At 45.3% G+C, this 12,561-nt stretch overlaps 1 long non-coding RNA gene across 1 annotated transcript in view; it reads right to left on the bottom strand.

The window, feature by feature from the left end:
* Window positions 1-733: 733 nt before the first annotated feature.
* LOC149122252 (uncharacterized) overlaps window positions 734-12,561 on the bottom strand; it is a 56,891-nt gene continuing 45,063 nt past the window's right edge. Inside the window, exons 2-3 of the long non-coding RNA XR_016220540.1 lie at window positions 1,040-1,177; window positions 734-920 (exon numbers count right to left, since the gene is read on the bottom strand). This is a non-coding gene — a long non-coding RNA (uncharacterized LOC149122252). The remainder of the gene's footprint in view (window positions 921-1,039; window positions 1,178-12,561) is intronic.

The following is a 12,561-nucleotide window of genomic DNA, read 5'->3' as shown; positions in this document are numbered from 1 at the left end:
GCAGTAAACTTCCCATTTTCTCATAAAGTTAAAAGGGTCAATTTGGGGTTTTCCTGCTCTGTCAAGAGTATTCTGAAGTATATCTCGCTGTCCCTCTTTATATTTTTAACCATAAGAATATGAAGGGGAGTCATACAAACTCTTACCACAGTTTGGTACCACTGCCTGATTTATACAAGTCACCACCACAGCTTTTGCATTATCAGTTTTGCATTATCAGGTCAACTAAGGCAAGAGGTAAATCATATCAGAAGTGTTATGAAAACACTTTTCACCTTGCAGACATTTCTAAAGGATGTTGAGACCTCCACAGGTTTATAGACTGCATTTTGAGAACTTCTGGATTAGAGAATTTTCAATATCTATCAATGCTTTCCTTTAGATAAGCTCATGTGATATAGATTGAAACCAAGGGAAGATAAGTTGAAACAAAAATGGCCCCATGCAAACCCCATGATGTACAGTATTCAGGACAGGCTGGAGTGTGCTTGACCTGTCCAGTCTTAATCTTAAGGTGGGAGTGCCACCATGAGAAGGCTAGCTCAAATTCAAGACGTTCCCTAATGTGAGTACACCCCTGATTCTTAGCAAACATGTCTTAAGGCTGAACTGATGAGAAGAACTGAACTCCTGCTATAAAACCAAGCATGTAAGTACTACAATATGTTGTGCAGGACAGAGAACATTTCTTTAAAAATAACTTCAGTGCAAATAAAGACACAGCAAATCCCACCTTACTGTGCTCCTTCTGTTCACTTCCAATCCTTTCCTTCCGGGGCACTGACCTCTGGGGTGGAGCCCGTGGTAGTGGCTCGCTGGGTCCTACAAGACTTCTTTGATTGTTTCCTTTCAATGATCCAGCTTAGTCTGCTGATCTGTCTCCATGGACCACAGCAGCTCCACTCCCACTGAGCCATGCACTGTGAGTTACAGGAATTGCAAAATTATCTCCCACATCAAAGTGATAGGTAATTATATAAGGGTTTTAAGAGCATATCATAGGTAATTCATGAAAATTTAATTTCTAAAACGTTCATACTTTATCAACATTATGGTTGCTCCAGCTGCTTTCTCATGCTACCACATTAAGTCATTGCAAATGAAGGACATGGGACATCTCTTCTTCAGTATGAATGGACTTGTTCAATGCTTGCTTCCAATGTCTCATTCTCACTCACTAAAAGAGAAAAAAAGAAGCATAAATAAATATCAATGATTTTAGATGGGGGATGAAATTAAAACTAATGCAATATCTGTTTTTCTTTTTGTCCACCATACTTGCCAGATTTTTCTGACTCCTCAAATTGTATGAAGGAGTGGTGAAATGGATGTAGTTTATAGTAAGAACATTCAAAGGCTGGCACTGTGGCATAGTGGGTAAAACCACCACCTGCTGTGCCAGCATCCCATATGAACACTGGTTCAAGTCCCAGCTGCTCCACCTCCAATCCAGCTCTCTGCTATGACCTAGGAAAGTAGTGGAAGATGGCCCAAGTCCTTGAGCCCCTGCATCCACATGGGAGAACTGGAAGAAGCTCTTGGCTCCTGGCTTCAGATTGGTGCAGCTTCAGCCTTTGTGGCCAATTGGAGAGTGAACCAGCAGACGGAAGACCTCTCTCTCTCTCTCTCCCCTCTCTTGTCGCTCCCCCTCTTCGTGGAGGAACGACACAGGACCCTGCGCTGTTCTTTTGTCTGCTCGGCCCTCCCCGGGTTTGCTGCTGGTTCTTCCCAGGTTGGCTACCATCCCTTCCACCTCCGTGGAAGGGCGGTTCCCCCTAGCCACTTTCCCCACTTCCACGGGGGAGCGGCACACCGCTGGCCGGCTCTCTCGGGGGCTGCACAGGTGTTCCTTCAGATAGATGTTCCCCTTAGATGTTCCTGGTGCATGTTGTCTCTCTCCTCCTTTATAGTCCTCTTCCACCAATCCCAATTCTGCTACCCACACGCCGAGTACGCTGCTCTCCTCCAATCAGGAGCAGGTCCTACAGTTTATTGGTTGAACTGGAGGCAGCTGGGTAGAAGCTGTTTCCTCCTCTCCCAGCGCCATATTGTGGGAGAGCAGATGCATAGAATAAGTCTTAATTCCAGTAACTTAGTCTAGTCCGAGTTGCTCCCAGTTGCTCCCCACATCTCTGCCTCTCCTTCTCTCTCTTTCAAATAAATAAATAAATCTATAAAAAATTCATTGGTCTCCCGAGCACATGAAAGTTTCTAATATCTGATCCTGGAATCCCACTCTGAGAAATTATCCCTAAAGGAACCGAAATCCTGGTGAAACTGGAAGAGTCTAATTGACAAAAAATACTCGGGTTTCTCTTCAAATCATATTAACCTTTCACCTTTTACTAATTGACCAAAGCATGAATGCATTATTGGTACACTTGTGAAGTGGAATATGAAGTCATTAAAATGAAATAGGCAATTTAATAACATAAGACACTCCTCATTAGAATACACCATGAACTTAAGAAGCAGAATATAAGCTGATAAACATAGTATCTATTGTCTTTTTTTTTGTCTTTTGGTGAGATAAAGACCCTTAAGCTCTATCCTTTTAGCACATTTCAAGTACACAATACAGTAGTGCTAGCTGCAGTCACCATGTCACACATTACATTTGAGAACTTTCCAGAATTTATTCATCTTGCATCATTGAAACTTTGCCCCCTTGACCAACATCTGCCACCTAACTCTTCCCTCTTCCCAGCACTTGGAAATCAGCATTCTACCCTCTGTTTTCATGAGTTTCACTATTTCAGATTCCACATGTGAGATCATTTGTATTTGTCTGTGGCTGACTTATTTTACTCAGCCTACTGTTCTTCAGGTCCATCCATGTTGTCACAGATGACAGGACTTCATTCTTTTTTAAGGCCAAGTAATAGTCCCTTGTCTGTATACATCACATTTATTCTTTATCCATTCATTAGTTGGTAGACATTTAGGTTGTGCCCTTAACTTCATTAGTATGAAATGAGGGTACTTAAAAATATACATGAAAAGCTAGAATTATAAGATAAGATTGGGGATAGCTGGCACTGTGGCATAGTGGATTAAGCCACCATCTGCAGCACCAGCATCCCATATGGGTGACTGAGTTCTTGCTGCAACAATTCTGAACCCAGCACTCTGCGAATGTACCTGGGAAGGCAGTAGAGGATGGCCCAAGTGCTTGGGCCCCTGCACCCATGTGGGAGATCAAGAAGAAGCTCCTGGCTCATGGCTTTGGATTGGCCCAGCTCCAGCCATTGCAGCCATCTGAGGAGTGGACCAGTGGATGGAGGACTCCTCCCTCTATGCCTCTGCCTCTTCCTCTGCCTCTCCCTCTCTGTAACTCTGCATTTCAAATAAATAAGTAAATCTTAAAAAAGATAGATAAGATTAGGGGCTGATATTGTGGTGCACTGGGTAAAGCCACTTGTGACACCAGCATCCCATATCAGAGTGCCAATCGGAGTCCTGACTGCTGTTTTGGATCCAGCTTCCTGTTAATGCACCTGGTAAAGCAGCAGAGGATGGCCCAAGTGCTTGGGTCTCTGTGCCCAAGTGGGAGACCTGGATGGAGTTCAGGGTTCTTGGGCTCAGCCTGGCCCCACCCTGGTGCATAGCATGATACCATGTTGTAAGGTGGAAAAATTGCACACGTATCATAAAAATAGGACCAAAGTTAGCATATTAACCAGAGATATTAGAAGGTAATGGTTTTAAGAGGAGATGTAGCAGTCCACTTCTCTAGGGAGCCGAACCATTTAGGGAGAGGGGGTTGAGAAAGAGAGATTTTCTTGTTTTTTTTTTTTTTTTAAGATTTTATTTTATTTATTTGAAAGACAGAGTTACAGAGAGAGGTAGAGACAGAGAAAGAGGTCTTCCATCCGCAGGTTCACTCTCCATATGGCCGCATCGGCCAGAGCTGCGCTGATCCGAACCCAGGAGCCAGGAGCCTCCTCGTGGCTTTAACCTGCTGCACCACAGCACTGGCCCCGAGAGATTTTCATAAATTGGCTTATGGGATTTTGTGGGCTGGCCAACAACCCAAATCCATAAATCAGGCTACAGGGTTAGAAACTCAGGTAGGCACGTGTGTTTCAGTCTTGAGGCACAACTCTTCTGTAGGAAGAGTTCTTTCTGCTTCTATGGCCTTCACCTGTTTCGATGAGGCTCGCAGCCATTCCCCAGGTGCATCGACCTGCTTGTTGTGACTTTAGCTAAAATACCTAGGAGGAGCCGCTTGGGAAAGAAAGGTTTATTTGGGCTCTCAGTTTGAGGTCAGACGACCCCATAAGTATGTGGATGAGGCTGGTTAATGGCGGGAACAGAGGACGGTTATCTTGTGAGGCAGGAAGCAGAGAGAGAACACCTGGGCTGAACACAGGTTCAAACAGTCAAACCTCTCGAGAGAACCACCCTTCAAGGACACACCCCCAATGGCTCAAAGACCTTCCACCAGCTGCATATGTCAGATTGCACCACTAGATCAAGTTTCCGCCCTTAATTAATCGACCATCAACACAAAGGCACTAGAGTTGAAACAACTGTAAGAGTTTGGGAGGCCGGCGCCGTGGCTCACTAGGCTAATCCTCCGCCTTGCGGCTCCGGCACACCGGGTTCTAGTCCCGGTCGGGGTGCCGGATTCTGTCCTGGTTGCCCCTCTTCCAGGCCAGCTCTCTGCTGTGAGCCTGGGAGTACAGTGGAGGATGGCCCAAGTGCTTGGGCCCTGCACCTGCATGGGGGACTAGGAGAAGCACCTGGCTCCTGGCTTCAGATCAGCGCAGTGTGCCGGCCACAGCGGGCATTGGAGGGTGAACCAATGGTAAAGGAAGACCTTTCACTCGTCTCTCCCTCTCTCTCTCACTGTCCACTCTGCCTGTCAAAAAAAAAAAAAAAAAGTTTGGGAAAGAAAAATCCTACTCAAGCCATAATACCAGGGTGATCTCCACTTAAAGCCAGTTCACTGTATCCATGTTTCCAAAATACCTTCATAGCAACACCTAGGCTATGATTTATTATCAGTAGATGTTATAGTCATCAGGTTGACAAACCCGTCATCACAGGACACTTGTCCTTTTTTGCTGTTTTGCATGTCTCGTATTCCTTTAAAGAACCTCTATTTTATTATCCCACTCCTAAGAGTAATGGCGGGATGGGGCTGATGCTGTGGTGCAGTGGGTAAAGCTGCTGCCTGCTGCACCATCATCCCATATAGGGGCCGGTTCGAGTCCTGGCTACTCCACTTCTGATTCAGCTCCCTGCTCATGTGCCTGGGAAGGCAGTAGAGGATGGCGCAGGTGTTTGGGCCCCTGCACTCATATGGGAACCCTGGAAGAAGCTGCTGGCTCCTGGCTTCAGATGGGCCCAGCTCTGGCCCTTGCTGCCATTTGGATAGTGAGGCAGAGGATGAAATCTCTCTCTCTCTTACCTTTTCTTTTCAAATAAATAAAAATCTTTACAAAAACAGGAAATGCATATGCATAGTAAAAAAATGAACACATAAAAGAGAAAAGAATGAGTTATCCCAGATGATGACCTGGAGAAATTTTTTCTCTCTTCATACTATTTTGTAAATGCTGTTTTTAAAAAATGATTTATTTATTTATTTGAAAGGCAGATTTACAGAGAGAGAGAGAGAGAGGCAGAGAGAGAGATCTTTCTGCTGGTTCATTCCTCAAATGGCTGCAACAGCCAGAACTGGGTGGATCTGAAGCCAGGAGCTTCTTCCAGATCTCCCACACAGGTGCAGGGGCCCAAGCACTTGGGCCATCTTCCACTGTTTTCCCAGGCCATAGCAGAGAGCTGGATTGGAAGCAGAATAGCCAGGACTCGAACTGGTGCCCATATGGGATGCAGCACTGCAGGTGGTGGCTTTACCTGCTACACCACAGTGCTAGCCCCACTTTTTATAAACTCTTAAGAATGTTCAAGAGTTGTACAACTATGGGGAAGTTGAGGGACAAAAATTCCTGTCATTAAGCAAGAAACAAGCTTCCATGTAAGACCCCTGAAAAATTCTATCAGATTCTTTTATCATGGGGTCTCTTTGACCCTTCCATTTCTAACACCCTTCCTGTCTGCTATAGCTGAGGTCAAGCTGCCTCTTCTTTTGCATTATTCTGGTCAGGACTCTTAGCTGTAAACCACAGGGTAATTTCTAACTAATTTGAGCAAAACAGGATTGATCGAATATTTGAAGAACTTTGCGAAAATCTCAAGGAGAGCCAGAGAAAGACACTTAAATCATTGGGCAAACAGGAATTAAGTTGTTTGCGGCTTCCACCGGTAGGGAAACGTGTTAATGCAAACATCCAGCTGCCACAGCCCACTGCCTACAAAAGCCTGATCCCACCTGGGACAGGTGTCATGTGTTGCCACTGTGACTCCGGAAGGACAAGGACCTCTCTGTCACCATGCGTGTAACATCCTAGCCTTGCTCCCTTTCTCACCCATATTTGGTAGGGAGAGGCCAAGTGGGCATACTGAGGTCATATGCTTGTACCCACAGCAGCAAGTTCTCATGCAGTTTTTGCATCAGACTTTCACAAAATAGGACTCAAGATGTGGAAAAGCGTCATGACAGGAGAGCAGTTTTCAAAAGGCATTGAACAGCCTCAGGTACCTACTGTGTCTGTCACACACGGATTACCCAGATTGACATACACAGTGGACCACGGAGAAGGGTTTCTGTACGCTCTTCCGTCTGACCTTGAGCATGAATGTGGAAATCAAAAGTCTCTCTGTTCAGGAGGTTTTTTTTTTTTTTTTTTCCCTCTCTTTTTTTTTTTTTTTTTTTATTTGACAGGCAAGTGAGAGAGAGAGAGAAAGGTCCTCCTTCCATTGGTTCACTCCCCAAATGACTGCTACGGCCGGCGCACTGCGCCTATCCAAAGCCAGGAGCCAGGTGTTTCCTCCTGGTCTTCCGTGCGGGTGCAGGGCCCAAGCACTTGGGCCATCCTCCACTGCACTCCCGGGCTACAGCACAGAGCTGGACTGGAAGAGGAGCAACCGGGACTAGAACCGGGTGCCCATATGGGGTGCCGGCGCTACAGGTGGAGGATTAGCCAAGAGCCACGGCACTGGCCCTCAGGAGGTTTTCTAATACACCTGTTTTATGTCAAAAGTTTCAGGATGGAACAAATATCCATGAGTCTGTAAAGGCTTTTTTTTTTCCTGAGACTTGCTTTTTTTCTCAAAATGACTCTGCATTGTATGGTCCTAGATAGTTCTTAGTGTTTTCCCACTTGTTCCATCAGCAAAAATTACATAAAGAAAGGGGGAAACATTTTGTATCTGAAAAGCCTGCATCTGCACTGGAAAACATATGGTTGAGACTGACACTGCTTTGGTGCTATGGAAACTCATTTTTTCTGTACCAAGTGTATTTGCACAGCTGGCATTGTCCAATTCCGAGTGGCATCAAACAGGTTTTCTACATAAGGTGCCTGATCTTAATATTTTTATACATGTTTTACAGCAACTCCACATGCTAAACAGAACAGCCAATCCTGCTGTTCATACTTAGAGAGCAGGCAAAATATCAACCCATGCAGCAAAAGCCACCTGTTCAGGAAGATAGCACAAGAGGCCAAAGTTCTCTGTGTAGATTGAGACTTCTCAGCCAGGCTTCTTCCTAGCACTCACATAGTTGGAAAAACAACCTATTGAGGTCGAGCTCCTTCCTCCCATGACTCACAGCACAACAAGGCTTCTCATTATTCCAGCAACCCAGATTGTACCTGCAGAACTTCTATTGCATGCTCCTGTCCAGTATCCCAGCCTCACAGGTGACAAAATTGCTCTTGGTGCCCTTTGACCCTCAAAATTCCATGCATGGATGAGAAGGAATCACCAGGGAGTCACTTTTATCCCCTGTGAAAAGATACCCAGGGCTGCAATGCTTGATATGAAGTGATTTTTCCCAAGGTCTTACACCTTAGTGACAACAACAACAAAACTGGTTGTCCATGAAAAAGACAAATAGGCTCATTCTCTGTGGAATATTTTTGGCAAAAGCAGAGAAGATTAAGTTGATCTACAGGCATCAGAAAATTCTATTGCATTTGTCTCTCTATTTTGGCAAAGAAAAATAACCCATTGTCACAGAACCTAAGCTATTTCTTGTCCTATCCTGCCCTGCACACAAAGAGGCTATTATCCATTATAAACAGCCCCTTGGTGCCCTCTGCCATCTTGTTCCCAGCTCACAAGTAGAAATGATCCTGAAGCCTTAATTGCTTTTCATAGGTCATCCTCACTGTCATCCAGGGCTCTTTGAGGAAGAAAATACAAAAGACACGTAATGTAATCAGCCATCAGTGCACTCAGTTTTTCCTTGTAAGACATCCCTGCCTGCCAAACGGAGAGAAAAAAATTAGAGCAGAAACACATGCAGGCCTGACTTGACGCAGGTGCTAAGGATTCTTTCCTGAGAAAGAAAGCAAAGAAAATGGATGATCTGCTCAAAAGAGAGAGGGACTTCTGTTCTAATTAGCAATTTCCCTTCCTAGCTGAGCCTGGCATTCATGCTAAGTAAACTCCAAACAAACGCCAAAGCCCTGAGGAAGGAATGGCTACAGCATAGTGTGGGAGCAAGGAGAAGGACACAGCCCTGAGCTAGAGATGGGTTTGGTCCCGGTGAGCAACTGGAAATAACCATGAGCTCTTGAGAGACAGTGTCAGCGAGCGGCTCTCTTGTTCCCTCAACATCGGGCAGAGTCACAGATTTCAGGATATTTGTAAAGCTCCGTTTCATGGGGTTAAATATAAACTGTTGAAGGAGACATCCAAGAGCTGGTCTCCCCTAAGAGGATTCAGAAAATCAATTCTTTATTCTACATGGGTGGTGGTTCCTTCAGTGTGCATTGGAGGTTCTCTCTTTATTGCGCATTGATCATGGCTCAGGCTGGGGGTATCCATAAAACAAGGAAACAGCATCATAGGAGGTGAAGGAATCAGAGAGTAGTTCCCAAGGCAAAATCTCAAGAAAGCTGAAATCTGGCAGTTGTCAGGAAGTTGTGAGGTGGCCCTCAACAAGGATTATTGCTTTTGGAGAGACAGGGACACTTTTTTAATTTTAGAAAGATCATTCACTTTAAACTTTTTTTGAAAATTTATTTGAAAGGCAGACACACACACATATACACACACACTGAGACACAGACACACAGACAGACAGAGAGCTTCCATTTGCTGGTATGCTCCCCAAATGCCTGAACAGTCAGGGTTGGAACAAGGCAAGGCAGGGAGCCCGGACCTCAATCCAGGTCTCCCACATGAGTGTCATGGACCTAACTACTTGAGCTACTACCTGCTGCATTAACAGGGATTAGGATTGTAAGTAGAGCAGGGACTCAAACCCAGGGACTCCAAAACGGGATGTGGACATCCCAAGTGGCATCTTGATTGCTGCACTAGATGCATGCCCTCAGGAATGGCACTGATTGTAAATAGCCAGGCCTCTTGCCTACTCCTGAACCCTGGCATCAGAGTTGCTCATTCTCTGCCCAAGACCATGGTCTCCACATTTGTACCCAGTGTAGCAGTCCCTGCTGGGTCTCTCTATGAGTACTCAGTTGGTTCTTTTGATCAGTGGGGTTCATCTTCCCAAAGCCTGCCTCCTGTAAGTTCACTGCTTCTGAGGACAGCCATCACAGTATCCATTGGCCAGAAGAGCCAACTCTGGCCAAGGTCTGGTCAAATTTTGAAGGTCATGGTGGCAACATATATTGTCAAATTCATAGGCAAATGAAAAAAAAAAAAGGCCTGAGGAACAATTGGAATTCAAGACAAGTTATATCGAGGGAGCACTGAAGAAGCCATCTGATGTAGCAGCCAAATGGACCTGGGTTCCAATCCTTACCATTCCATTTACCTGTGGGAAAACTGGTTCAGCTCTCTAAGCCTCCATTTTGCCCATCTCCAATATAAGGGTAATTGCTGCTGCATAGAATTTATAGGAGGCAACAGTGCAAAGCATTTCTGCACAATGTTGTTGCTTAATTCATGTTGGCCTTATAAAGAAACAGCTTAGGATTCAAAATGAATGAATACAAATGCACAGTATTCACCTCCTCGTCCACAGAAAGGGGGTGAACGGCTGCATCTGCAGGTGAGTATCTGAGGAAGAGCACCAGCATTCAGTAATGGCGCAAGGGGAACCTAACAGAACAGGGAGACCAAGGAAGGCAGCATACAGAAAAGAACAAAGTCAACCGGCAACTGAATCCCTGGCCCCACAGCCCAGGAATGGGGGCTGGGAAAGTGGAATTCCCTGTTGCAGGAGAAAGGGAGAGCGGAGAGCTTCAAAGGAGCCTCTCTGTACAGACATCTTACAAGGGCAGTCCTCCCCAGAGAGGAAACCATTCAGTGCAGACCAGCTGCTCAGTGAGGAGAGGTCCTTGGGGAAGTCACAGCTGCTTTACTTCAGAGAAAGTACTCACACTGGTCCCTCTCCCCAACCCTCAGTGCTCAGATAGTGGCAATGTGGTGCCACCTTGAGAAAGGAGTCACAGTCGGAAGCCATATGATGATAGGCGATGGAAGCACTTGCATATCTTCTTCCCAGGGACCCCATGGACATTTCTGCAGCTTTGCAAGGAAGACTAAGCCTAACAGGTCCAACCGGGACCAGTAAGCAAGGGGGACCCCAACACCCTAGCCCACCCAGTGCTCTGCACTCAGGGGATATGTGGAGCACAGTGGCAGGGAGATCCAACTTCCAGGGCCCTAGAAATAAAGGAAATGCTCTCTAATACTTGGAGATTATCCTTCCTCCAACTCACTCTGCCCTCACCAGTCACTCGGGGCACTGATAGTTGCTTCTGGGACTAGTACACACTGAGATTCCCGGTCAGGGATCTAGTGGCCCTGTGTATTTTGTACACTGCTGCTGAGAACTATACATGTGCTAGGGACTGTGTACATACTTGGGGCTATGTACCAGGTCCCTTCTCAATGCCAGTGCTGCTCCTGCAGTGTTAGAACCATAGACCAGACTCCAGCACTCCTCAAGGCTCAGGCAAAGTGGCCCATGTTTCTCTACCCTACCCATGTTAGCACCAGCACTATGCTTGCAACCCCAGCCCCTCCTACAGAAAGCAGCCTGTGGTTTATGTGTCCTGCCCCACTCCAAAGCCAAGCTTACTCCAAGGGCTCCATCCTTTCCCTCAGGCACAATGGGGTGGGGGTAGAGGTACCCACACTCACATGGCCCAGCAACTGTGCTGCTCTTGGAGCTTTGAAGTCGAGCAGTGACTGGAGGGTTCTGTGAGTTCAGCCTGGTACTGGCACCAGCCCAGTCTTCCTTCAGCATCTATACCACTCTCTCAGCTCTAGCTCCAGACTTGGGTGGGGCTGGGATCTGTAGCCTACTCATAGCACCAGCAGAGTTTGCTCGCAGCACAAGCACAGATGCTGACCCCATCTGTACACAGAAGACAGCTGGTAGAATACGTGACAGGTATCCAAATAATCCCAATGAGTCCCTAGAGCACACCAGACGCCTGCTATTGCTACCTTTAACTACAGCAAAAAGAAGAAGGAGGAGGAGGAGGAGGAGGAGGAGGAGGAGGAGGAGATGACGACAACGATGATGACGACAACACTATGGTGTCTAACTGGAACTAAAGCCAATGACACCCAAAGATGCAGCTTCAGAAAAAACCTTTGTACCCATGAAAGCGACCCTTTGAAAGTAACAGAAACAACTTATCCCCTAGATGCACAAAATCAATGCAGGGATACAAGAAATATGAAAAAGCAAGGCAATGTGACACCACAAAGGGAACACAGTAACACTTGCATATCAGACAACAAAGAAAAGAAAATTGAAAAAATGCTCCATAAATAATTCAGGAAAATAATTACAAGGATACCTATAGGGTATAGAGGAGAATACACATCGACAGTTAAACAAAATTAGAAATCAATGCATGACATGGATGAGAAATTGAGCAAAGAGATAGAGGTCTTGAAAAAGAACCAAAAATAAAGATTAGAAATGAAGAATCTCTAATAAGTCAAATAAAAGTATATTTGAAAACCTCAACAACAGAGTAGATCAAGCCAAAGAAAGAATATCTGAACTTGAAGATGAGTCTTTTGAAATATGTCATTCTTACAAAAAATTAAGGAGGAAAACCTCCATCATCTCTGAGACACCATGTAATGAACCAATATTTGAGTTTTGGGAGTCCATTAAAGATTGGAAAAGAGGAGGGGCCTAGAAAACTCATTCACTGAAACCATAGATGAAGATTTTCCCAATCTGGAGAAAGAGATAGTTACCCAGATTCAGGAAACTCATAGGATTCCAAATAGACATGCCCAGAAAACCTACTGACATATTATAGCCAAACTCTCAAAATACAGTACAAAGAGAGAATTCTAAAATTTGCTGTAGATAAGTGTGAGGTCTTTTAAAGAAAGCCCTATTAGGTTGATGGCAGAGGTTTCAACAAAAGCCTAACAGTTCAGGAGGAAATGGAATGATATATTGTGAATTCTGAAAGGAAAAATTGCTAAGACAAAGTGTTTTTCCTGGTGAAGCTTTTTTTTTTTTTTTTGGACAGG

Source organism: Oryctolagus cuniculus, chromosome 14 (assembly GCF_051225735.1).
Source record: "Oryctolagus cuniculus isolate XC-2025 breed Fujian yellow rabbit chromosome 14, ASM5122573v1, whole genome shotgun sequence".
In the NCBI taxonomy this organism is placed as follows: Eukaryota; Metazoa; Chordata; class Mammalia; order Lagomorpha; family Leporidae; genus Oryctolagus; species Oryctolagus cuniculus.
This window is presented reverse-complemented; position numbering and strand designations above follow the sequence as displayed.